We start from the raw sequence: 26,825 nt of genomic DNA on the forward strand, positions 1-26,825 counted from the left end.
ACTGCCATTTAGGGATGTTGTGGCAGGGCAAGGCCCTAATCGCTCACCATCTTGATTTGCACTGAGGCAATTGCTTTCATTTTGATAGGCACATAAGCAGCCATTCATTTCACTTGATTGTGGGTAATGAGGAGGGACCCCGAAAATCAATTGGCGCCATGTAGCTCAAACACTGAAAACCAGAGCTATTTCTCACTCTGAAGGTAAGCCCAAATTGTACCCATACCAATAAATGGCCCCATGTAATTTTTATGCAAATTTGTGCCCAAGTCTTTTAACAACACCCCTGTTACCATGACCAAGGCTTATATCTGAAACTCCCTCCCTACATAGTTCATGCTTTATGTGTGTGAACACACCAGGGGATGCGACAAGGTGGCATGTGGGACCTCAGGGACATGGCTACTTGATACAAGCTTTCTTTCTGCATATCCATGCACCTGTATAACTTCTGTGTGAGGCCACAGAGAGGGCTGGGGATGGCTTCTCTGCTCTGACAACCTTCAAAGCACAACAGTACGTGTCATGCCTGCTGTGTTCGTCACCAAGGGCAGATCCACACTGTTAAGTACCATATATCCCAAGCACATTTAAAGCACATGGCTTCCCCCAAAGAATCATAGGAACTAGGGTGCTGGGGATTTGTAGTCCTGTGAGCGAGAAACTACAGTTCCCATCATTCTTGTGGGCAGTCGTGTGCTTCCAATGTGTATTGGGTGCATATACTCAATGCATATACTCTAGGCATTCAGATACCTGGCATATAAAGTTTCCAAGGCAGTGTTACCAATGATGCTGCTGTTGGAACTCCTTTGCCAGGTGTTTGAATAACACAAAGGCTGCTCCTACACCTCAAGTCCACAAATGGAGGCTATTTCCAGTGGCATTCATGTGATGTGCATAATCTCCCTGTCCCTTCTGGACTTTTTTTTAAGATTGTAAGACTAAGGCAGGATTTTCTATATTTTGCATTGTACAGCACCCAGAGTTCCTTTAGTTGCTTAATAAATAACAATGAACATGGAAATGTCTGTCATCGTCATTCCTGAGTTTATTATGCTCAATGCATTCAATGTTATTTTATAAAACTTTCTTATATATGCCTTTCCCTTACGTGTCCTGTGATATATACCCTCTCTGTAAGCAACTATTTCTGGTAGCTCTAAAGACATTTAATTCACGGTTCTGTTTCATACCTGCTGGAAGATTTCCAGTTTCATTTCTCACAAGCAGCTCTTCTGTTTTGGAGAGCCAAAGTCTTAATCGGCCTGAAGTCATTTTAGACTAGTATGCAACTGAAGCCTTCCTTTGCAGCCTCCACATACATCTTACAGGATTTGTTGGAAGGCAAAGTCACTGATGTTGTTCACTTTAAAAATAAAATAAAATCCCAGCTAGCTGCGTACTTCTGGATTTTAGCCTTGAGATCATTATAATTACATTTTCTTTCATTTTAGTCACAGCAGAGGATATTAAAGCAGATGGACCCTCTCCACAATCTGGGTCTTTAGACATTTCCACTTGCCCGAGATCAAATGGCTACAGCACATTTAGGGTTACAGTCTCCTTTTCCTCCTCCTTCTCCGCAGCGGTAGGGTTCTCCCCCCCCCCCTCATCTTTGGCGTTGTCATGGCAACCCTATATCTGGCTGCCAGCTCTGTCGTAAGTTATTGAACTGAGACTGGCTTTTGGTTTAGCAGATAATTAGGTTCTGTCTCACAGGTTCATTTTCCTGTGGCTGGGACATGAATATGACCTACAGCTGGCCTCAATTTCAGTGTCACAGACAAAACTTTTAACCCTTCCATGGCTCAGCACCGCTCTAAGCCTGCTGGCAGCTGGTGGTGGCCGTAACCAGCCCACTTTCTCCACAGACTCTGTCGCAGCACATTTTAGTTAATCATACAGGAGCATTTCCCAGTTCATTTGTTAGACTAATCCCGATCTTGCAGGGAGACAAATCAAGGCAGTATTCCCAGGGCAGAGTACATAAAGAGAGGCTGTTTTGGCACCAGACAGTAGCTCCATGATTGCAGACCTGTCAATAAGGTAAAAATGAGAAGAGCAAAACAGACATCTGTCCTTGAATCGAGATTATGATGGAACTCTGCCAATAGACAGCAGCTGAGTAACCAGCCATAGTTGACAATATTAATTTTATTTTTCTTCCTTGTCTGCTTTCCCTCAGGAACTGAGGGCAACTCTCATCATCAACCCTATTTTCTTCAGCCATGTTTGCAAACTGATCTTCCTTCACTTGCTATCATGAGAATAGATGTTGTTCAATTTTAGTAACCTCTGGCAAGAGTTAGCTAGTTCCCCCTCCTGTGAGAGGGAGAGCTCAAGAGAGTGCCATGGTTGAAAGAAATATCTGTGAAAGTGGAGTGGAGCTCATCTGGCCTTCAGCCCTAAAACAAACAAACTGAAAGTAGCAACAACAAGGACACATCCAAGATAGCAGCTTTTAGTGAAGTGGGAGTGAAGGAAAATGAACCCTGCGGATGATTTTGTGCGTGATTTTTCATAGTCACACTCATTTGAGCTGTGCCACCACAATGAGTCACCTGGGCTAGCAGTGACTAACCCAGGGTTCAGCAAAGTCCCCCATGTGGCTTGTAGGTGCCACTACTCCTGACACACAAGGCATTCCTTCATCTGGAAGAACCTTGAAAGTGTTTCAAATGAGAAAGATTTGTATCATGCAGCTAGTACTAAAGGGCAGTGGCACATGTTTAACTGAGAAGCTGGAAAGATAATTGTGGGATTTCTTGTCCCAGTTCTCCATTTGCAAATCTTCCAGCCACTTTTTTGGTTGTGTTTTTTTCAAGCCTCCTGAAGAAAAGCAAATGTTGGTACATATAGTTGTATAAATCAAAACAACAGTTTTTATTTGTGTAATTTCTGTAGTGTTCATTCTTTGGCAATTATAGCAATCTATAGCAACTTATCGTTTCCCTCACACAGCGATATTGTGGATTAAGTTAGCTGAAAGATATGTATCCCAATCTAGCAAAGGCCATCTATCCTTTGAAACACTCTTATCTCTAAGGATCACCCCTCAGCACCCAGCATCATACTGCAAAGGGAGAAAAACATTCAAATATCCTGGGCAGCAGACAGCGGATCATTGCAGAGTTTAAGCAATATATAAGTGTCTATGCGCTCTCTCTCTCTCTCTCTCTCTCTCTGACACACTTCAAATAGAACTGCATTTTTAGACCCTTTCTTGTGCTTTATTTCTAATTCTATTTTCCCAATAAAACCATTAGCTTTATCTGCTTTAGTGCAGTGATTTGTATGATTTTTTATTAGCAGTCGTCGCTCACTGTTTGGATCCAGTGAATTGTCCAGAAATATTGGTGCTCCACAGGCTTCATGAGATCTATAAATGAATACTATTGCCTTCTCTGCCCCCCCCCTAAAATGACACCCTGGCAGTGCTGCTGACTCTTGCATTCAATGGAAGTGTGTACACAGTTTAGTGGTAAGTGCAAGTACCCAAGTGCAGAGCAGGAACTAAGACTGTTGGCACCAGGAGCCAATGGCATGAAACAAGCCCCGTAAGTCAACTCCATATTTGACCATGTAAAAATCTAACAGCAACTGGAACAAAATGATAAAGTACAAGCACAAATAATTTGAATATTTCAAATTGTGGTGGAACAGTACAATGGCAATTAAATCAAGAACATGGAAAATACTTACTCTAATGTCTATTACATCCGTAACGTTACACGTTCTTGTTTTTGTTGCAGCTGCATCTCACAACCACCCTCCATAACATTTAGTACCAATAATCTCATCTAACACATTTTAAAAATCAATAAATTTTGTTTTTTGTAAGTAATGTGGATAGGTGTATTATCATCGTTAGTAATATTAATGTCATTAGTAATTAACACAGAACATTAATCATGATTTTGGTGCCTCCTTGAATCAGGAGCCCAGCTCACTCCTCTCACCCCGCCCCCAATCAATCCCTGACACATCAAAGACTTGTTCTTAGCATTAGGACATTTCTCCTAATGTTTAGCAGAAATATGTTTCTCTACAATTTATACCAATTTTCTCAGCTCTGGAGCAACAAAGGACAAGTCTGCTCCATTCTCTGTGTGACAGCCTATCAGCTATCATAGTAACTTGAGGCTCTCATGGCCCAGTGCAGGACGTGTTGTAAGGTGTCTCTTTTTAAAAAGAAAGAGTAGTTTTTAATTGAGTTTCAAGCAAGATTACAGGTTTAAGTGTGAGATGATGCTGTTACATTAATAGGAAAACAAAGCGACAACAATGCAACCCCACCCATCCCTGCCCCCAGTAGAACAGAGTGTTGTAAGGCATCTTAACAAAGACTTGGAAAGTTCACTACAGAAAAATCAGTACTATATTTTCTATTCCCAATATTGTAAACTGCAATAATCTTAATGCACAGTTCAGAATACAATAATCTCCAGTAAATTTGACTAAGAAGAATTTACACTTTTTTATTACAATTTTAAAAATAGATTAAAAGCTAATTATATATTAAAGGATATTTACAGGTTTACTTTTCCAGCACCAGTGCTGTCCATTCATTTTCAATTAAGGATTAGTCATAATCTCTTTTGTTTGCGATTTGCTTCATTTGTGGCTAACATGTTGTGGTATAGTAATTTAGCCAATGGAATATTATATTCCCAAACAAAACCAATGTTGTTGGAAATGAAGTAGATAAATAAGAAGATAGAACAAATAAATTCAAAGGAAAAACAATAATCTGCTTGAAGAATACTATTTGTCCAGGTCCCTCAGAGCCATTGAAATAACTTTTATTTTGCTTCTCAGAAACTTAAAAACACAAAAGTTTTGACTGGAGTTTGCTAACACATTCAAGTACCAGTCACAGAGTGATGGTGGTGGAGTTCAGATGACCACTATACGTGTGTGTGTGTGTGTGTGTGTGTGTGTGTATGTGTGTAATGTGGAGGGCTACAGGAATCTAGCAGAAAATTGAATGCATTTTCCATTTTCAAAAAGAAAAAAGGTTGATTATAAAAGCCAGCAGTGATGGTGGTAGCCATCCTGTTGTACCTCCTGAGGAAAAAAATAAGAAAGGTGGGGTGGGAGTGGGAATACTAAGACTTTTGACATAGCGCTAGATATAGTATGAAACTGTGACATCCCAAAGAGGCTTCCGCTCCGAGGCCATCAATTAGTTAGCTTAACCACTTGGTAAAGCACTCAAGAGAAATCAGCTCTGAGGCAACATATTCTTCGACCCGTTCAGGGAGAGTGCTAAACCATATTTTCCCACAGGGAAGTGTTTTAGGACTAAAGCGCTTTCAACAAGGCCAGATACTCTTTATTTCAGGTTGAGGGGGACCTACGGTGAATTCCTTCTCCAACCAGTGCTCATGTACCATCTGAGAAGTGTGACTTTCAAAGGGAGCCTAGAAGAGCTATGTAATCACCATATGTGAGATAGCTGTTTGAGGGGGGCAAGTCCGAGCTAAGTCAAGGGAACATGAATTTGTCACAATAGTTGTTATTAAAAAGGGAAGGTATTTTTGGTGTCCTGTAGCTGATTTTTAAAATAATACAATATGAAGCCCTTAACAACTTGAGACCACTTTACCTACGAGGTTGTCTTACTCCACATGTGCCCACTACACCACTTTGAATGGTGGAATTGGCAGTACTATAGGTCCCACTGCCCTGTTCATAGCTTTGCTATGGCTACATTTCTATTAATATTTCTACAATCAGCATAGATATATTTTAGTGAACATTCAGCTTTTGGTGCAAAGTGATAATTTTCCAGGAATTATTTCATTGTTGTTTTAAAATAAGTAAATTTAGACTGCTGTGGAGGTGTCCGCCCCCCCCCCCCCTGTCTCCCTGGATTCATGCAAAATATCACCAGTGATTAATGAAAATCCTATATGGACTTTGTTGCTGAGATCTGCAGTAATTGGAATCCACATCCACATCGTACCTTGCAGTCATGCTGCAAAAGGCCAATAAATTCCCACTGAGTGTGTTACTTGTTAAATTTAGTGCATTACATTGAGGGTAATGAATAAAAGCAGTGGGCCGTTACTGTCTGGTTGGCAAAGGAGGAGCAGGAGCAGCCAGACTCCCCTGAGGCCCCAAGCAGGCTTAAAACTGTGACAGACCGAATCAAGGGACTCCCTAAGCACCACAGTTCAGCTTGTCTCCCTTAATTTCCTCTTTTACCGAGACTTCAGAGGAAATGGAGGGAGGTGAGGTAATTTTCTGCATTAAAAACACCACAGATGCTTAGCAATATCCCCTGCTATATGATCTCTTAAAGCCCAGTTTGTTTAAAAGGGAAGCATGCATATTAGGATATTAGTCATTAGATTTATGACAAATTTGGGGGGAATGTATATAGCTTATAGTTCCATATAAATATAAACACACACAAACATGCCTTCTATTTCTGTATGTAAGTAAATATCTACATCTCTCTCTCTTTCGCTGCTCTGGTTCCTGGAGTCGGGTTTTATCCGCTTTCTCTGATACAGTGAACACTCAGGTTGCGAACGTGATCCATGTGGGATGCACGTTCGCAACCTGCAGTGTTCGCAAGCCATGTCTGCGCGGGTTGTGATTCAGTGCCTCTGTTCATGCTCAAAGCGCGATTTAGCACTTCTGCGCATGCACAACTACCAAAACCCGAAAGTAATTCATTCTGGTACTTCCAGGTTTTGGCAGTCCACAACCCAAAAAAACGCAACCTGAAGCGGCTGTAACCCGAGGTATGACTGTACATATTTTGGATGCTTATTAGCTTGTACCTCATTGTTAGCTTTTAATGCTGAAACTTGTAAACCATCTTGGCTGCCTTAATAGAAATGTGGGGTCTAAGTAGCATCAGATGGCATGTTGGGGCTGAGTTGCTGCAGGATAGTGTGATGGAGGCAGTACAGTGAGATGTAAGTGGGAATAATTTCCCATTCTGCCCTATTATCATCGCATGCTGCATTACTTCTGTTCTGCTGCAGTTTATCTTCCACCAAAACTATGTTAGGGTCCACAAGAGTCATCTAGTCCAACCCCCTGCAATGCAGGAATCTCAGCTAAAGCATCCATGTTGCACTGCAAAGGCCTAACAGAGGAACAGGAAGTCATCCTGGAGGCAGGTGGTTAGGCTTACAATGTCATCAGGAATTTGTGGGCAAAACTTGAGGAATGAGGGGCTCAAAGAAATTTCTAAGTGCTACAAAGACTACACCCTGACAGAGATCTTTTCTGGCAAATGAATTAGGTTTTTGTCATTCTTCATTTGCTGTCTGATGTTGTGAGCCCACTATGGCTAGCTGGTCCTAACAAAGCCCTGTAACAGGCAAGCGCTCATATGGCATAGGACTTAAATAGTACAAACACCATTGAGGCTTCCTATCTACAGGGAGTCTACGCAAGATACAGCTTTAAAACTGTACATAACTACTGTATTGGCCCGAATATAAGCCACACTCCCCCCCCCCAAATTCCGACCGTGGAAAGTTAAAGTGTGGCTTATATTCACAACCTAAATGTGCAGCTACGACAAGGCACTTTTCAAAAGTACTCTTGTTAACGCTCCTGCTGTAGCCTGGGAACATTTCAAAGCCCTTCACTGAAGTCTGCTTTGCCCTGACAGCTTCCCTGGACTCAGCCGTGGTCATTTCAGCCTCCTGCCCCACATGGTCCGCAACAATGGCTGTGAGGTGGGAGTGGGCATCACAGTGGGTGAGAAAATGTGGGCAGAGGCAGAAAGATGGGCAGCAGGTGGTGCTCCGGGGAAGCGCAAGAGCTTTGCCACCCAAGATCCTGGACTATGGTTGGCGGTGGCTTTGGCTCTGGGCCAGTGTGAATGCTCCTGGTTTTCTACGCCTATGCTGGGGGGTGGGGGTGGGAAGGGAAAGAGGGCGGGAGAAACCCCTAGCTTTCTGTGCAGGGTGCCTTGCACACGAACCGATCACATACAAAGGAAATCTGCAATCCTAAATACCTAAACAACTTTTCTTTTTCTCTCCAATTTTAATGGAGCGGCTTATATTCGGGTATTGCCCTTTTTTCTTCCCCTCCCTTGAATTTTAAATGTGTGGCTTATATTCGGGTACGGCTTATAATATACTCTACTTCTCCTACAGTATATTTTTTAAAAAAATTAGATCCGCTCATGCTGGTTTCAGTAGCCATTTCCAAAAGACTGTAACGCATCTCACCAGTATTGCCTCTGAAGCAGCTTGGCTCTTTCAGCAAATTCCCAGTGTGGTGACAGGATCCACACTCTCTTCATAGTTAAAGCTGATGTGCGACTAAAAAGAGATCATAATGGACATGAGAAGCATCTTCATCAACCAGTGAAGGAAGCATGTCTTCATTTCAGACTACTTTTAGAAAGAGACAAAAGGCTTAAGGGAAAGAAAAGTCCACGACACACATTTCTGATCCAGTTATGCTCTCTGACTTCATGAACATGTTTGCCATCAGTTCTTGAGGGTCACAGAGACACAAACTGGTGAAGTGCAGAGGCATTTAAAGGCATATAGTATATTCCTTTTCAGCTGCTCAGTTCAAATAAGGTTGCTTATTAGGTATTCCTAGCTAGAAACCTGTACATATCATTTCTTCAAATAAGTTCATGCCACATTTTCCCTTTAGAGGTAAAAAAAACACCAGTAGCTGTTAGTATGTCACACTAGGACAGGGAAGAGATTAAATCAAAAATTAGCCACGAAGTTAAATGGGTCATCTTGGGCCAGCCTCTGTCTCTCAGGCTACCTACATGGTTGTTATGATAATAAAAGTGGGGTGGAATTATGGGTTCTGTTTTGATCTCCTTGGTTAGGAGGGCAGAATATAAATGTAATTAAATTACATAAGTTGATATGTGCCATATGTTGCCATTTTGTGTGGCATGGGAGTTTTCTCATGAGCCCTTCCCATGTTTATAGTGTTCTTCGGTTAAATGATGGAAGGTTGAAGACCACACATCTATCTCTGAGGGAGAGGATCCATAACTGTCCTTGGTGTTGTAGTTTAACCTTCCCACTACTTTATATGGGAATGGCATGCTGCAGAAATGTGGCCGATGGCTTGGATCCTAATGCAGGCTCTTTCCTTACATAATGAGATGGATGAAATGGCCACCCAAAATGGTTGTCTGCCCCTCAGAACTAGGTAAACTACATTGATTGATAGCAGAGACTAGTCCCAAGTCTCCCTGGATTGGGTTTAAATCGTAATATTCACTTTTACTAATTTAATGACTAATCAATTACAAACCCCTCATTTCCCCATCTGCACTATTTTGATGGTGTCCCATCTTATGTTATGGAAGTCCATGATATTATCACCAAAATCATACAGGCCAACACAGTCAATCAGATAAAGTGGCAGTGAGGGTGGTAAGGAGTACAAATACTGATGGTAATAGAAAGAAAGCAATGAGAATAAGCTGCCAGGGGTACAAACAGCATTGAAACAACATATTAGCTTACAACTGTTGAAAAATGGGTGAAAATTTGCCTTTAAACACTCAGGAAAACAAATACAAAATTAGCTAACTAGTTTTTGCTCCATGCAAAATATAGCAAACAGGAGTATGAGTGTTCCCCATTTTCTGACTAAAAGCTCCTCTTTTGCATGAGTCCCATAGGGTTTTACTACACTTTTGTCATTGTGAGGTGCAGTGAGAGCTCCCTCTCCTGTTTTAATCTGCTTTGACACCTTCTGAGGGCTCCATTTGTGTGAGGCAATTATGACTTTGTGTTTTCCTTTATGGAGCATAAAAGCACCTATTGATGGACATCTTTGCACACAACACTATTCCTGGCCATGGTGAAACTCCTCAGTACAGGATGAAAGGCAATGAGCTACAGATAATTTCAAAGTAACGAAAGGGAACAAACTCCCATCCTGTCAGATCCCAGTTTCTGAAGCAGAGAGCTGATAATTCAAAATTAAATTTGGAATGTACGTTTTAAAAAGTAAATGTTTACAACTTTAAGTAGATTCTGGGAACATTTGAAGTAAAGTGAGCTTCATCTACGAATGAATTTGCAACCAAAAAGAACAGATAGGTTCAGCCTTTGCCACTGGCTCGGGCTGATGAGAGTTGCAGTATAAAATATCTAGAGAACACCAAAGCCCTATGTAAACACAGCTGTGAGAGAACTGAGTGACCATTGTCTTGAGACTTTATGATGGCTATGTAATTCTGAAGATTTCTTTTTTAAAAAGTTGGATAGGCTTTGGAAGTTATTAATGGAAATATGGATTGTATTAAAACACTAATACTCTGATAATTTTTAATTTAATAATGGTAATAATTTTGATTTGAAGTTGAAGCAGCAGCTATAACCATGAAATATTCATAGAGAATTAAGGTTCCACAATGACCTTCTTATCTTTGAACCTAGTAGATAATTTGAATGTAACAAATGGTCAAGTCAAGCATCTGACCACTGGGTCTTTACATACAAGGGATAAATTCCATTGTACACCTGGCCTTTTTATAACTCTTGTTGTAAATGCGATCTTTGTGGTCTTTTCCCGCCATACTCAATAACATCTGTCAGAGCTGCCACCCAGTCCCAGCTCACATAGGACCAAGTCCGCCAGCGTTCACTTTATAAGAGTCTTTATTAAGTTACAGGTTTCATTTCCGAACTGCAGCGTGCAGCTCTACACCTTCTGCCCTAGGTCGGCGAAGACCCGTCTGAGTCCCCGCCTCTTGCACACCAGCTTAATACCCTAGCCTTGCTCCACCTCCTTCGCCTCTCCCTACGTCTCTGGGTCCTTCTGCCCCCCTGGGCCTCCTCCCTTCTACTCTCCTCTGACGCTGACCCCCCTGATCCTTCTGCCTCCTTGCGTCGGGCTTTAGGACCTGGCTCACTCTCCGGGCTGCTTACTGCTCCAGCTTCCGCTGCATTTGAACTTGGCGCGCGCGCCCAACTCTCTACTTTCCTCTTAACCGTTGCCTCGCTCTCTGAGGAGGGCGTGACCACCCCTGACTCGTGCCCTCCCTCCTGCTGACAGCCTCCGGAGCCCGATGCCTGGCTACCTTCCTCCCTGCTGCTGTCAGTCTTGAGCGTGGGTCCCAACTTCCAGCTGCTGCCGCTCTCAGTTATGAGCGTGGGTCCCGACTTCCAGCTGCTGCTCTCTGAATCTCCTCTGTTCCCTTCCTCCTGGGGTGTCCCCCCGGATCCCCCCCTTGCTCTGCTCACTGGGGCTCCCTTTTGGGAGTCCTCTGACTCACTGCTTAGGCTTGGAGATCTCGGGTCGTCATCATCACTCATTCTCCCTTCGGATTCCTCCCCCTCGCTCTCTGCTTCCTCCCTTCTCTGCGTCTCTGCTCCTGAACCCCTGACATCCATCCCCCCCTCGAAGCCCCCCCTTCCCCCCTCCCCGCTTTCAGGTGTGGGTGCTGGGTGCTCCATCATCACGGGAGGGAATGCCGGATACAGTTCGCTCCCTGTGGTTGGCCGCCAACTGAAGACCTCCGAGTCTTCCTCCTCGCGGTCGCCGACGTTGACCTGTTCCGCTTCCATCTCTGTACCGCCGTGCTCGAACCCAAGGTCCTCCCCGAACACGTCCATGTCAGTCTCTGCGTCGGTCGCTCGACCTGGCATCTCCAGCCACTTCCGGCGCCATTGCTCCTCCGGTCGATCGTCCCACCAATACGAGGTGTCTGACGCCGAACCCGCCGGCGATCCTTCTGGGGAACGGGTGCTCAGTGCGGGTTCCCCGTCCGAGTCGAATCCATGGAACGTGCTGGAAGAAAGTGTGGGCGTGAACAGCCAGTCGTCGAAGAAGCTCGCTGGCATGGGTCTGTGTGGGAAAAGGGCATGAAACTCGTCCTTGAGCAGGGGTTCCTCCAAAGCGTAGTCTGGCACCCAGCTATTGGCGCTGGCCCGGGTGCCCTCTCTGGCTAGGAGGTATTCGACTCCCTCTTCCCCCCATCTGGAGTCCAAAATCTCCGTGACCTCGTTGATGGGGTCTTGCTGCGTCACCCCTCGCGTCTCCGTCCGCTCCCGGAACGGACTCGGTGCCGTCCCTGGCTCTTGGAATCTGTGAGGTGCCTTGTAGGGAGTGAGCACCGACCTGTGGAACACCGGATGCATTCTGGAACCCTCCGGCAGCGCCAGTCGGAAGGCTACCGGGTTGATCTGTGCTTCGACTTGGTACGGACCAATTTGCTTGTGCCCCAACTTCTTCTTGGCTAGTGACCTGGTCGGCACTGCGTGGGCTGCCAACCAGACCCAGTCTCCCACTTGGATCTCTTCGCCAACCCGCCTGTGCTTGTCAGCTTGCACCTTGTAGGCGTGCTTAGCTAGCTCCAGCTGCCGTCTGAGTTGATCGTGTACCGCCTGCAACTCTGACGCGAACGCGTCCGCCGTCTGTGGTTCTCCGTCCCCCACTCTCTCCCGTCCCGGGAAGGTTCTGGGATTCCTCCCATTGTTGGCGAAGAACGGCGTCACCCCTGTGGACACGTGCTTCGTGTTGTTGTAAGCGAACTCGGCGAGCGGCAGGTAATCCACCCAGGTCGCAGGTTGTTGATTGGCATAGCATCTCAGGTACTGCTGCATGATGGCATTGACCCTCTCTGCTTGCCCGTTGGTCTGCGGGTGTCTTGCTGATGCCAGATCGACCTTGACATTTAGAAAACTCATCAGCTTCTGCCAGAAATTCGAGACGAACTGGCGCCCGCGGTCGGACAGGATAGACCGCGGCAGACCATGCACTTTGAACACGTGATCTATGAACAGTTTGGCGGTTTGTTCCGCCGTGGCCACCTTCGCACACGGAATGAAATGTGCCATCTTGGTGAACAAGTCCACCACCACTAGTACAGCTGTCTTGCCTCTCGAGCTGGGTAGATCCGTAACAAAGTCCAGGGCCACTCTCTCCCACGGTTCAAACGGCGTTTGCAGCGGTTCCAGCAGTCCCGCCGGTGGTTTGTGCACCGGTTTGGCCCTCTGGCAGGTGTCGCACCTCGCAACGTAGTCCGCGACTTCCCCTCTCAGTCTGGGCCACCAAAAGTCCCTTGCGACTAATTCCACCGTTTTTTCCGTGCCAAAGTGCCCGGCCGTGGGTGCGTCGTGCAGCTGCTGCAGTACCCTGGCGCGAAGTTCGTCTCCCGGCACGTAGATGGCCCCTTTACGTAAGAGCAAGCCGTCTCGTATCTGGAACTCGTCGCCCTTCGCCGTGCCCTTGTGCACCTCTGCCATCTTCGCCTGCGCGAAGGAGTCGTCCTGCAACGCCCGCCGCACCGCATCCAGGTCTACTGTGGCTGAAGCGCACGCCCACGCTGTTGGCGCGAAGATGTGCATGGCTGCCGCTGGCGTCGCCTCTTCGAGGTATTGCGGTTTGCGGGACAGTGCATCCGCCATGACGTTGGTGTCGCCTGGGACGTACTCTATCCGGAAATTGAAGTCAGCAAAGAACTCCGCCCAACGTATCTGCCTCTGGTTCAGGAACTGAGCCGTGCGCCAGTGCTCCAGATTCTTGTGATCCGTGCAGACCTGCACCGTGTGCTTGGCGCCGATCAGGAAGTGCCTCCACGCCTTGAAAGCTGCATGAATGGCCAGCAACTCCCTGTCCCAGATGGTGTAGTTCTGCTCCGACTTGCTGAGCTTTCTGGAGTAGAACGCTCCCGGCCTCCAGACCCCCTGTGGGTCCCTTTGCAGCAGGACAGCTCCCACTGCTCTATCGGACGCGTCTGTCTCTACCCGCATCGGTCTGCTGGGGTCGATATGCAGCAGTTGCTCTTCCGACGCGAAGAGACGCTTGAGTGCCTGAAAGGACTGCTCCGCCTGCTCCGTCCAGATGAATTTCTTTTTCTTGGAGCTTAGCGTGTCCGTAATGGCCGCCGTCTGCATCGCGAACCCCTTGATAAACTTGCGATAGAAGTTGGCGAAGCCGACAAACCGCTGGACCTCCTTCCGGTTGCGCGGGCTCTTCCAATCCAACACCGCACGAACCTTGGCGCTGTCCATGGCTAGCCCCTTGTCCGACAACTTGTAACCCAAGAAATCCACCTCCGTCGTGTCGAACTGGCACTTCTCCAGTTTGGCGTACAGTCTATGCTGCTGCAGCCTCTTCAGCACCTCCCGAACATCTTGGTCATGGGCTTGCTGCGATTCGGAGAATATCAGGATGTCATCCAGAAAGCAGACGCACTTCTTGTAAAGGAGTCCCGCCAACACATGATGCATGAAAGCTTGGAAACAGTGAGAACCGTTTTGCAATCCAAACGGCATCACTCTGTATTCGTAGGTGCCCAGAGGCGTGAACATGGCTGTCTTCCACTCATCGCCCTCCCTCATGCGGATGAGATTGTACGCACCTCGCAGGTCCAACTTGGTGAACACGCGTCCCTTGCGCACCGTCGCTAGTAGGTCGTCAATCCTGGGCATGGGGAAATCAGAAGGCTTGGTCATCTTGTTTAAGAGGCAAAAATCCACCACCAGTCTTTTTTGGGGCGTGTCTTTCTTCTTCACGAAGAAAACAGGACTGCCCCCTACTGCCCTGGACTCCCGGATGAAACCGCGCTGCAAATTGTGATCTATGAACTGTTTGAGTTCCTGTAATTCGTCCTCAGACATGGAATACAGCTTCCCTTTCGGCAGCGTCGCCCCTGGTAGGAGGTCAATCTTGCAGTCATATTGCCTGTGCGGTGGTAGCTTGTCAGCCTCTTTCTCGCAGAAGACCTCCAGAAAGTCTGCGTATTTGTGGGGGACTGCTTGCAACGTTCCCAACTGCAGTTGTGATTCCTCCTCCTCTCCCTCCTGTCTGGGCAGGATGCAGTGTTCTGCGCAATAAGAGGAGCCGAAGATCAGCTGTCTCTGGTACCAAGCCAGTGTCGGACTGTGCCTGTCCAGCCAACTCATGCCCAACACAATGGGCGTGTCCGACAGTTGGGTGACATTAAAACTGATGACTTCCCTGTGGTTGCCAAGGCGCATCACCATCGGTGGCGTTTGCTTCACCACCTGCCCCCCTAGCAACTCTCTGCCATCCACTGTGACGACTTGCAGGGGCAGAGTGGCAGGCAGTAGCTGTATAGCGTGCTGCTCCACAAAATCCTGCGCTATAAAGTCTGCGTTGCTTCCAGAATCCACAGAAAGCGGCACTTCGATAGTGACGCCATCGGGTAGCTGGAGAGATGCTGTGAGCTGCACTACTGGTTTGGGTGGGAGGGGGTCCGTGGGTTGCAAGATCGCTGGGGACTGCTTCACTGATGCGTCTGGCTGGGCCCCAGTGCCTCTGTCTCCAGCCAGACATTGTCGTTTCCCTGCTGTGGTTCTCCTTGCTGCGTTGCTGCAGTCACCATTGCTGAGGCTGCAGTGTGCTTGTGGAGCCTCCGGGGACACTCTTTCGCCAAATGGCCTGGATCCTCGCAGATGTAACACTTCCTGTTCCCTCTAGGAGGCTTCGCTTTCACTGCTGTCGGTGCTTGGGCTCTGGCTGCTGACTGAGCCCTTGCACCTCCGACCTCCATCGGTTCCCCTCCCCCTCCAGGCGGAGGTGTGGATTGCGCACGCGCTGCTTCTCTTGGAACGAAAGAGAAACTTCTCGCTGCTTCGCGCCCTCCACGTCCTTCATCTCTGCACCATGGACGTTCTTCCAGCCTCACCCCCACAGTCAGCGCCCTTTGGACCACCTCCTGCGTGCTTCGGGGCCTCTCCCCCCTTGCAATTTCATCCTTGACCGCAGAGCTTAGACCCTCCCAGAACAGGTCTCTGACAGGGGGCGAATCCCGGTCCCACTCTAAGGCACTGACCAGCGCAAAAAAGCGGGCGTGGTACTGCCGGACGCTTGCCCTCCCTTGTTTTAGTCCATGAATCTCCCGTCGGGCAAGATCCACATCAATAGTAGACAAAAAACACGCATCCATCGCTTTGATAAAGGCATCTGCATTCTGAAGCGCCGGATCTTTATCCCTCCACAAATTGCGTAGCCACGCTTTAGCATCCCCATGCAAATGGGATAGTATGAACCCCACTTTCTCTTCCTCATCTCTAAAGTCTTTTGCCAGCAGTTGCAGTGCGCACATTACGTCTGCTCGAAAATTGGGGTACTGTTGTAAATTCCCATCGAAGTGAGCCACAAGCCCTCCTGCTCTCCGTGCCAACCCAACCCCCTCCGGTCTGGGTCCTGGCTGCCCGTGTTTAACCCATGCTTCAAACCTGGCGTGGAGATCTCTGTAGGCGGCTGCCGCATCCTCCTCCCTCTTCTTGGATGCCAGTACCTCCGCGTTCAATTGGGTAACTGCCTGTTGCAGCGCTGCAACTGTCTCTGCTTCCGTCATCTCTGCTAACCGTCGTGAGCTTGCTCCCAAACACCGATCCCCTCCTCCAGCTGCCTCTCTCTCCGCTGCGAGATATCAGGTGTCCGAAGCTTTTAAGAGACGGGTCTTACTGTCAGAGCTGCCACCCAGTCCCAGCTCACATAGGACCAAGTCCGCCAGCGTTCACTTTATAAGAGTCTTTATTAAGTTACAGGTTTCATTTCCGAACTGCAGCGTGCAGCTCTACACCTTCTGCCCTAGGTCGGCGAAGACCCGTCTGAGTCCCCGCCTCTTGCACACCAGCTTAATACCCTAGCCTTGCTCCACCTCCTTCGCCTCTCCCTACGTCTCTGGGTCCTTCTGCCCCCCTGGGCCTCCTCCCTTCTACTCTCCTCTGACGCTGACCCCCCTGATCCTTCTGCCTCCTTGCGTCGGGCTTTAGGACCTGGCTCACTCTCCGGGCTGCTTACTGCTCCAGCTTCCGCTGCATTTGAACTTGGCGCGCGCGCCCAACTCTCTACTTTCCTCTTAACCGTTGCCTCGCTCTCTGAGGAGGGCGTGACCACCCCTGACTCGTGCCCTCCCTCCTGCTGACAGCCTCCGGAGCCCGATGCCTGGCTACCTTCCTCCCTGCTGCTGTCAGTCTTGAGCGTGGGTCCCGACTTCCAGCTGCTGCCGCTCTCAGTTATGAGCGTGGGTCCCGACTTCCAGCTGCTGCTCTCTGAATCTCCTCTGTTCCCTTCCTCCTGGGGTGTCCCCCCGGATCCCCCCCTTGCTCTGCTCACTGGGGCTCCCTTTTGGGAGTCCTCTGACTCACTGCTTAGGCTTGGAGATCTCGGGTCGTCATCATCACTCATTCTCCCTTCGGATTCCTCCCCCTCGCTCTCTGCTTCCTCCCTTCTCTGCGTCTCTGCTCCTGAACCCCTGACAACATCCTTATTGGTTCATGTCACTGACCCATCTACCACAATATATTCTTCTCAGCAGTATAAGAACATAGGGTTACTTGAAGACTACAGTCTCATTCATCACTTCCATCTCTCTCTTCACACTAGAGGAAGTGTACTGCAATATGGATGATGGAAAGATGGCTATGAAGGATAAGTAAGAAACCAGAAAACAATATACTGGTAATGTAAGTTTGATAGGTCTTTTTTTTAAACCCAATTTGATTCTTAGGTACTACCTACTACAAGAGCCAGTGTGGTGTAGTGGTTAAGAGCGGTAGTCTCGTAATCTGGGGAAGCGGGTTCGCGTCTCCGCTCCTCCACATGCAGCTGCTGGGTGACCTTGGGCCAGTCACACTTCTTTGAAGTCTCTCAGCCCCACTCACCTCACAGAGTGTTTGTTGTGGGGGAAGAAGGGAAAGGAGAATGTTAGACGCTTTGAGACTCCTTAAAGGGAGTGAAAGGTAGGATATCAAATCCAAACTCCTCTTCTTCTACCTATGATCTTAAAAATGCATCCTTGTATTTACATCAATTGGGGAGCTGATATTTAATTGGATCAGAGCAGGCATGGTGGGATAACCCTTTAATCTTCTGCTAAAGTCCTAAGGAAAATATCTGCTCCAAAGATGTCAGGATTCACATTGGGAATGAATTTCCCATAGAGTTCTGTGTTAAATAATTCCTAATTTTTGGCAACTGATCTCAGGTAATGAAACCTAGAAACTCACCCACCCAAGTCTTATGAAACATTACTCTAGTCTGCCTTTGTTACTCCTAAATGTTATTTCCAAGAGCTTTGCTGAACTTGGATCCGCTGATCTCATCCCCAGCAGCAAAACTGTTCAGCCATTTTATTTCAGTTATTTTATCAGTCTTAGACCACAGTTAGCTCAATGACTTTTACTTGGAAATGGGATTTATTTTCACGTTATGTTCTCCCAATTGCTTCCTTTCATTGTGCTGTGAAGCAATGAAACTCACAACAAAACAAAAAGGCAACAGGCAGGGTGGAACATAGGCACAGTACCGGTGTCTAATGAGGCTTGAGAACAAGTTTTCCACTTCAGGTCCACCTGGGAAATACCTTTCCCTTCCTCTGTATTTCTGATTTCACCCACCTTGTACAATACTGACTGACAGTAATGGCTGATTACAAAGAAAACAAACTGACAATTGTAATGCTTCAACTCCCTAGCAAGGCTACTTCTTGCATTAAGCCACATGGATATTTAAAACCCAATTCTCCAGAAAACAGCAGCTCTCTTCATCTCCACATATAGAGTGATACATGTGGACTATGATTCTAGTAGCATGCCAGACATCATGCAACTTTTACCAACATTGGTGTGTTAAATGCAGGCATCTGAAGAGTCCACATGCATGCATAGAGTTGTAGTGTTCAAGAGGAACAGCTAGGTGTGCACAGCTGCTTCTTCCTTCAGATATCAATGCTTAACCATGGATGTTGTGGGGGAGGACCCGGAGATGAGGTCCTGCATTTAGACTCACAAATTGAAGGAAATTTGTGAATAGGGCACCCATTGCTCTGTGAAACAAGTAAAGCCCAAAGATCACACTGGAATTAAAACTTGACAATTGACACTGGATGGTAGTGGTGGTAAATTGAAAGGTAATATTTCCCACCAGTTGACTTGCGCCCCAAAGAGTGAACGCATTGCACCAATATCTGTCTCATTTCCTACACTGCTACACTGATAGATTTTGGACAAGAGAACCAGCCAACCTATTAAATGCCGGAAAATAAAAACTGCAGATAAGGAAGTAGAGGATGCCACTACTTCTGATTTCACTAATGTGAAAGTGCACTATAGTTTCTAGTCTTTACAATTAGCACAGTGTTTACCTAAACACCTGATTAACACTTGATAGAAATAGATTTATTTGGTGATGGCGTCTTATACTGGATGAAGATTGATTCATGTGGTAAGTGGTGAAAGGTTTTTGTGTGGTGTTTTGGCAAACAATAAACCTGGATCAAGAGCTGTCACCTACACCGCAGCAAAATTCAAAATATTTCACCCCATTATCTCACTGATCCTTACCACAGCCTTGTAAGTTTAGTCAGTATTATTATCCTCAGGTTTCATTTTGCAGACTGAGGAAGCAAGACACACTGAGGCTGGTGGAATGGTGATCTTTGTCGAACACAAACCAATGAATTAATGGGTGTGAGGTTTGAATCAAGGCTGTCCCAGTTTACACATTACTATTTTGATCTTAGTATGTCAGATATGAAATGGTTCCTTCAAAATGGTAAATTTCTTTACGAATAAATTGAACCAGAAATGCCAATTTGCAACTCAGTTTAAAAGGGGGTCTTTCAGTCTTCTCTTCAGTGCATTTGCATTTGCAAAACACGTGGAATCTATTTCAAAATGGTTTCCCTCCTCTCCAAAATAAACTCATTAGTAATATAAGGTCAGCTAGGATGTTGCTAGTGTACTGTCCACCCTGCTGTGCTACAAGCTTCCTAACCGAGCTGGCAGAGGTAATCTTGCATGTGGTGTTGGAGAACCCTTTCACAGCAGTGTTGAGGAACTTGAACATCCATGCTGAGGATGCCTCAAAGAGGCCAGTTTCAGACTCCATGGACTCCGTGACAACTACTGAGCTGTCTCAGTACACAGTCACACACATGTGGGCGGGCATATCCTCTACTTGGTCTTTGCCACAGAGCAGACTAGCAATACTTTGTTGATTGGGGGACTCGTTGTAAATGTATGGACCACTCCCTGATGAGGTATGGGCTGAATGCAGCAGCTACACTCTACAAGGATGGGGGACCCATTGAAACAGTCTACCCCTGGAGACTGATAGAATATGATGGGTTCATAAATGTTCTGAGGGATGACTCTGAAACTTCAGTTGGTCCAAAAGGCAGCAATCAGATTACTGAATGTTGGAAGATTGAGGCATGATAAAAGAAAGTACTTCTTCACACAGTGCATAGTAAAACTCAGGAACTCTCCCCCAGGAGGCAGTGATGGTGGGCATATATTGAAAATGCCTGTATTGATGCCTGGTACACTATGGAATAACAGCACTATAATGTTAATAAAAGTTGGAAAGCAAAGGCAGTCCTCTCATACACCATGCATTGTTAAAAGAAATTTAATAATCACACTATCAAGACTTCTGTTTCTTCTCTTCAGATTCCCTTATGAGGTAAGGAATTATTTGGGGGGCAGGGAGAGAAACTGTTTATAGTTCTTATCACTCTTCATTATGAATCGATGGAGGAATAGGACAGCCAAAGAAAAGCTTCTGTACAAGATGCTATAGCACAGTGGTGACCAAACATGGCCCTCCAGCTGTTTTGGGACTACAGTTCCCATTATCCCTGACCACTGGTCCTGTTCGCTAGGGATGATGGGTGTTGTAGTCCCAAAACAGCTGGAGGGCCAAGTTTGGCCACCACTGTGCTATAGCGTTAGATATCCAGGCTCAACACAATGTCTTCTCCCATAATGTTTGATGGTTTCTTCAAAGAGATGCAACTTAACAGATACAACTTGCTGGGTATGAGCAAATCTCTCAGTTTCAGTCTCTCTCTCTCTCTCTCTCTTGCAGTTCTCCACATTGCCTCATCAGTTTGCAATTTTTTAAAAATGAAAAAAAATTATTAGCATTTTAGTGCAAATTTCTCCTACCCATGTTTATATACAATTTTGCCTAATATAATGCATTTGTGTATGTTCATTTCACTAATATATTTTAAGGCACATTTTACCACAGCACATGCATATTTGTACACGTTACTTGGCTGGAGAACTTCATTGCAAAATTCAGAAAACTCTGCATTTTGAAGGATGACTATGTTTCATGTATTGTTTTGAAAGTACAAATTAGCTAGGTTTGCCTTTAAATGTGGACAGAAATGAATTTTCTCCTCATCCCTAGGTGCAACTCACATTGTGCTCCTCTCCCTAACATTAAATTTGAAAAGGAAGAAAGAGGGAAAAAATGAACCATGCAAACATTAAATAATATACATTTCCAGAAACAACTGTCTCGATACCTCAACATTTCTCCAGAGTGCTTCTCCTGCCCTGTATTTGTTTCCACAGATCCTCTTTTCTTCTTCTACAGGTGAGAATGCAAATATGGCCCACAGGGAAAAGATTAAACATCCCACATGCAATTTGTAGCATCCTGAAACTGTATTTTGCTATATAGATATTAAATAGTTGTGGAATCAGTTACCTGTCCCCAAGTGTCACATCTGAGCCTCCAAGTCACTAAATCTATTGTTCTGCAGTAGGTGTGTGCTGTGTCTTCTAATATGTGCATGACTATTGCTTTGGAATCCCTAAATTATTTTCTTTGGAAGCAGGATGAATCACTTACATCTGAACTTATCAGTACTTTAGAGCCTCAAATATACTAGACCTGATTTTTTTAACAAAAAACCTTTAATTTTCTTCCTAGACTGGTTGAGACACTTCAGAAATGTATTTCAGATAGCTGAGATCAGTTTATGCTATCTCAAAGTCAAGTGGAACCAGTCTGATCCCAGCACACACAATTACAAATTTACTGATCTGTGACAAAGGCTTATTTAACAACAGGAAAATAATGCTGCAAATTCACTGGTCTTTAAAGCATCTTTTAAAAAGAGGGAATTTCAGTACCATCACTGGGTGAGCAATAGATCCAGCAATTTTCATTTGTTATCCCTGATTTTAACACTATTGAAATTAGGCCACCTTAGTGCATATGTATTAGAGCTGTCCGTGCAGAGCCTCTTTCTGGTGTGAGGGTGGGGGGTGTGAGGGAAGATTTAACTTCTAGTATCTCAGTTATTTTTTTAAAGTCTTAAGGGAAGATTCATAAAACTTCCAAGTTCACACATCTCTGTTAAACCTCTTTGACATGCAGATAATCCGTTCAGCAATCAGCTTTCAAACCAATGACTATTTACATTTATTTTCATGATCCCATACAGAAAAGCTACCTAGATAAACACACATACAGATATATATTTAAAAGGTGAACCTATTTATTGGGGTCTGGTCTATGCTATGCAGAAGTGATGCTGACACTTGCTTTTCCACCATCTTTCCCAGTAACTCCTTTTCATACTTATCAGTAATAAAAAGCACCCTTTTAAGGATTATCTTAATCACCAAATTGCTGGTGCCTACTTTAAAGAGGGCTCTCTTGGATTATTTTTCTTAATTTTTTTTAAAGTATCTTATGACGTCTTTGCCCTTGACTCATGTATTTACACAAAGGCAGAATTTGTCTGCTTGGGAGATCCTCTTGCTCAACTTCAGATTTAGTGCCGATTTCTATGACTAATAAGGGAGCTACAACTTTACGAGTCTCTTTCCCAAACAAATACTCCCACTAAGCAGTTTGGTCTGGCTACGTAAAGTCCAAAGGCAAGACCAAATTTCAACCAGAAACATATTCCATGATTTAATTCAAGCTACATTTATCTGGCTTTTACACATAGAAATGATTTCCATTGTTAGTAGGCAACACATTTAAATATCATAGAATGGTGGGAGCTCTGTTCACTTGTGGTTATACACAATGGAAAGACCTAGAGAGAGACTGGTGAACAGCAAGAATTTGAATTTGTGTAATAGAATGAGCCTTGGTCATGTTATAGCTCTGAGGAGCAGATGTATGCCATTTTATGACCAGTTCTGAGGGATAGGTTCGTTCTGTAGCTCAGTGGTAGAGAACTTGCTTTGTATGCAGCAGGTTCCAGTTCCCAACCCCAACATCTCAAGGAAACACTGGGAATGTCCTCCTTCTGGTTAAAACCCTGGAAACCCTCTCAGTCAGTGAAGACAGCACTGAGCTAGATGGACCAGTGATCTAACTTGGCAATAAACAGTTTCCTATGCAACTCTGATTTTAAAATGAATAATCCTTCAACGCTGGATTGGCCACACCAAACACAAGAAACTGGATTCAAGACCTGCTGCAAATAGCAGCTCATGAAAACATTCTACTCTATAAAACTACATAAAAAGTCAAAGCTTCTAAGAGATTTGGAGTGCTGAATTTTAAGAGCTCTTCAGCAAGAAATATCCACTGTTAGAATCAGGAGGAGGCACAGGGCATAGATGGAAACTTGCCCAACTTAATCTAGGACTGCAGCAGAGCTTTGACACTCATTTATCCTAACTCTTGTCTGAGGATGCAGATCTGAACACTGGTTACCATGCTAAATAACTAAATATTGGAGATGAAAATTCTATCTATCTATCTATCATCTATCATCTATCATCTATCATCTATCATCTATCATCTATCTATATCTATCTATCTATCTATCATCTATCTATCTATCTATCTATCTATCTATCTATCATCTATCATCATCATCATCTATCTATCTTTCTGGGCATGAGGTCAGGGGGAGAGATGTAAGCTAGGGACAAGGGATACTGAGAGATTGTATTGTTTTATTGTAATAATTTGAAAATGCTAATAAACCATGGATTTAAAAATGGGGTGGGGATAACTGCTTCAAGCTTCTTTGTATTTCATAGTTTAACACCATGGTAAATGTAAGAGTACTTCATTCCCTAGTTAACAAGGGAAACATCTTCTGCAGCATCCAAAAGGTGAGTGACAACTTGTCATAGTCGAGAATTACGTGAGCAGTGCTTGAAAACATCATTACAGAGGCAGTTTTATTACTATGGATTTGTTTGTGTTTCTGTTACAAACACTGATTGCATTCATGGTAAATAGTCATAATCTACAGAAGTAACGTCTCTCATACGGAACAATATTCAATTCAAAGGAAGAATGCCTGCATTTTTGAAATAGCACCTAGATGACAGTAGACTGGCCACACTCTTAACACATACAAGGATCTCCCCTGTTGTCAGTTTGAGATGGTGGGGGAAGGGAATACAGTAGCAAATAGGTATCTGGAATCAATCCCCTGTCCCCCAAGCAAATGATCAAAGTTGTCAGAACTGACAGTTCTGATTTTTGTGTGGTGGTTCATACACACTGCAAGAAAATGCTGTACCAAAGCGCTGGCTGTGGGATTCCTCCCTACCAATAGCATGGAAGGGAAGATGATATGCACACACTTCTTTCAGGGCATGGTAGGTAATTTTAGGCCCTGGACTTTGTGGTTCTATATGGGGCTCCCTTTAGATGGTGATGTATATCCCATCTGTTATTTCACCACCATTCCATGCTTTATATAGCTTCTACATTCCTGATCTATTAGAGCAAAACCACACACACAAAAAGTGGGGTTTCCATATTTTGAAGAGCAAAAAAGAGGATACAGTTGGCGACTTGTACTTTTAACTATGGATTGCTGTGACAGTTCTCATTTTGCATACCCATGAAAAAGAGGACATATCCTTGAAAAACAGGACATATGGTAACCCTAAATTCCCTAAATGATTTAACTATAACAATATTCTGAGCATGTGCATCTACCTATTTTAAACTCAAATCATAACAACATCTATACCATAGGAATAAAACGGAGCTTGCTTCTGCTACTAAACACATTTACTTAGGAATAAACCATGCATCCATCACCATCTGCATGCTCAACCAGTCATCCCACTGACTACGTATATATATTTTTACTGGAAATAATCAGAAGTAAAAGAAAGCAGAAACCAGCATCAGCCCTGGTGTGCTCCAGCCTGTCCATGCCAGCCTAGGTGCTGATGTGAGCCTGTTTGCTTCTCCCCAGTGCCCATAATGTGCTGTTCTCTGGGTGGTCATTTGGAGAGCCAGGCTGGACTATGAGACCTAGACAATTATTCCAGGGAACAAAAGTAAGTAAGGCTGGCTCTCATTTCACAGACATGCAGTCTTATCCCATGAGTGTTTAGTCAGCAGTGTTTACTCCTACTGCATTCAATTGAATTACTCCCAAGTAGACACAGAATGCAGCCTTACTTTTCTACTGATTTGCCCTGGATTGGGTTTATTATTATTATTACTCATATGTAGGCTAGATCTAGAGTCCAAAATAGTCACATATGCATGGCCAAAAGATATTATGCATACATTGTAGACCCTGTCACACACATACAAATTGCTTTAAGGTTGGGGGGGGCGTTCAAAAGTGGCAGAGGGCCAATAATGGCATGAATGGAACACAGCATGCCTCTGTGTACATGTGAATGTAGCATGAATGGTCTTGGGATTTGCGTCCTTGGTAAACAAGGTTTCTTGGCTTAAGCATATTTAGAAATAAAAGTTCAAAATCTTTTTCCAGGTACTGGCATCATGTAAAACCTTGTAACAGCATAATTAACTTTGTTGCAAATTAAGCAGATATTGAATTCTGTTGAGCAGAGCATCCAGATGCAGTGACCCAAGTAGTAAATATTGATTTGTGCCAAAGCGGAGATTAATATTTACCTCAAGGGTCAATACATTTTGATGTCCTCTGAAATGTGAAGTCAATATGCGTTTTGTTAGGACATTCTGAATATGTTCAAGAAGAAATATCTATAATCACAATTCTGCCAATGCAGAGCTTAAAAGGATTTCTCTCCGCCTGCATCTCCTTTGCCAGGGAATCGACATTAGAACTGTAGGATTGGAGATTTTATTTCATGTGAACACACGAAGCTGCCTTACGCAGAGTCAAATCACTGGTGTCCTTTGCTCAGTTTTCTCTTCTCCAACTTGCAGTGACTCTCTAGTATTTCCTAGCCCTGATACTTCCAATCCTTTTACAAAGAGGTGTCATAAATTGAACCTGGGACCTTTTGTATCCCAGTCATGGGCTTTAATACTGAGTGGTGCACAGATGGAATGCTTTTTAAGCAGTGGAGATATGAGCAATGGAAGCTGCCTTATAAGGTCAGACCATTAAGGGGGACAGGACACCACAGCTCAGATCACAGGTTCATCCTTGGGATCCCAGCTAAAACTATCAGGTAGGAGTTTGGATCCAGACTCTGCCTTCTGAGAACAGAAAGGCTCCTTCCATCCACGGGTGACTGCTGAGCAGTGGAGGAATCTTTAGCTTTCCACTGCTTCCTTTTCGGCCCAGCTGGCACACTTCTTTGAAGGACCTGGATGAGTTAAGGTAGCAGCTGCCCCACCTGCCCCAGCCTATGGTATAAAAAGTATAGCATAAGAAAATTTGAGAACAATGGAATTAATTGGTTTTCTACTTCCATTTGCAGTAATAATGATACATGCAGTGCTTTTTTCCTGGGGGTATGCAGGGGTACTCATACCCCTAAACATTTTGATAATATAACAGGAGAAACATGGTGAATCGTCAGTTCCATTGCTACATCTGATGGCGGCCTCATTTCCTGTCATGGTGTTGCCTGAGTCTCAGATGGAAGCAAGCGTTTAATGTGTGAAGTAGGAGTTGGAATCTAGCACAGTGACTGGTCAGTTTCGTTGTTACCGCCTCTGATGGTGGCTTCATTTCCTTTCCTGGTGTTTCCTGAGTCTCAGACAGAAGCGAGCATTTAATGTGTGAAGCAGTGTGGAATGTGGATGTGTGGTGTTTTACTGATGAAAGTTTGGCCTCACTGAGAGGCAGTATTTCAATATGAGTAATGCATTTTCTTTGTACTTTTGTCCATTTACTGTATTTATTT

At 45.0% G+C, this 26,825-nt stretch overlaps 1 protein-coding gene across 1 annotated transcript in view; it reads left to right on the forward strand.

Moving 5' to 3' along the window:
* The window catches only part of LOC309531355 (uncharacterized protein), a 313,524-nt gene that overhangs the window by 262,880 nt on the left and 23,819 nt on the right, over nucleotides 1–26,825 (forward strand). Inside the window, exon 7 of the transcript XR_014219235.1 lies at nucleotides 23,763–23,837. The gene's annotated coding sequence lies outside the window, so the exon portion shown is untranslated. The remainder of the gene's footprint in view (nucleotides 1–23,762; nucleotides 23,838–26,825) is intronic.

This window comes from Podarcis vaucheri (assembly GCF_965113315.1).
Source record: "Podarcis vaucheri genome assembly, chromosome: 4".
Taxonomy (NCBI): domain Eukaryota; kingdom Metazoa; phylum Chordata; class Lepidosauria; order Squamata; family Lacertidae; genus Podarcis; species Podarcis vaucheri.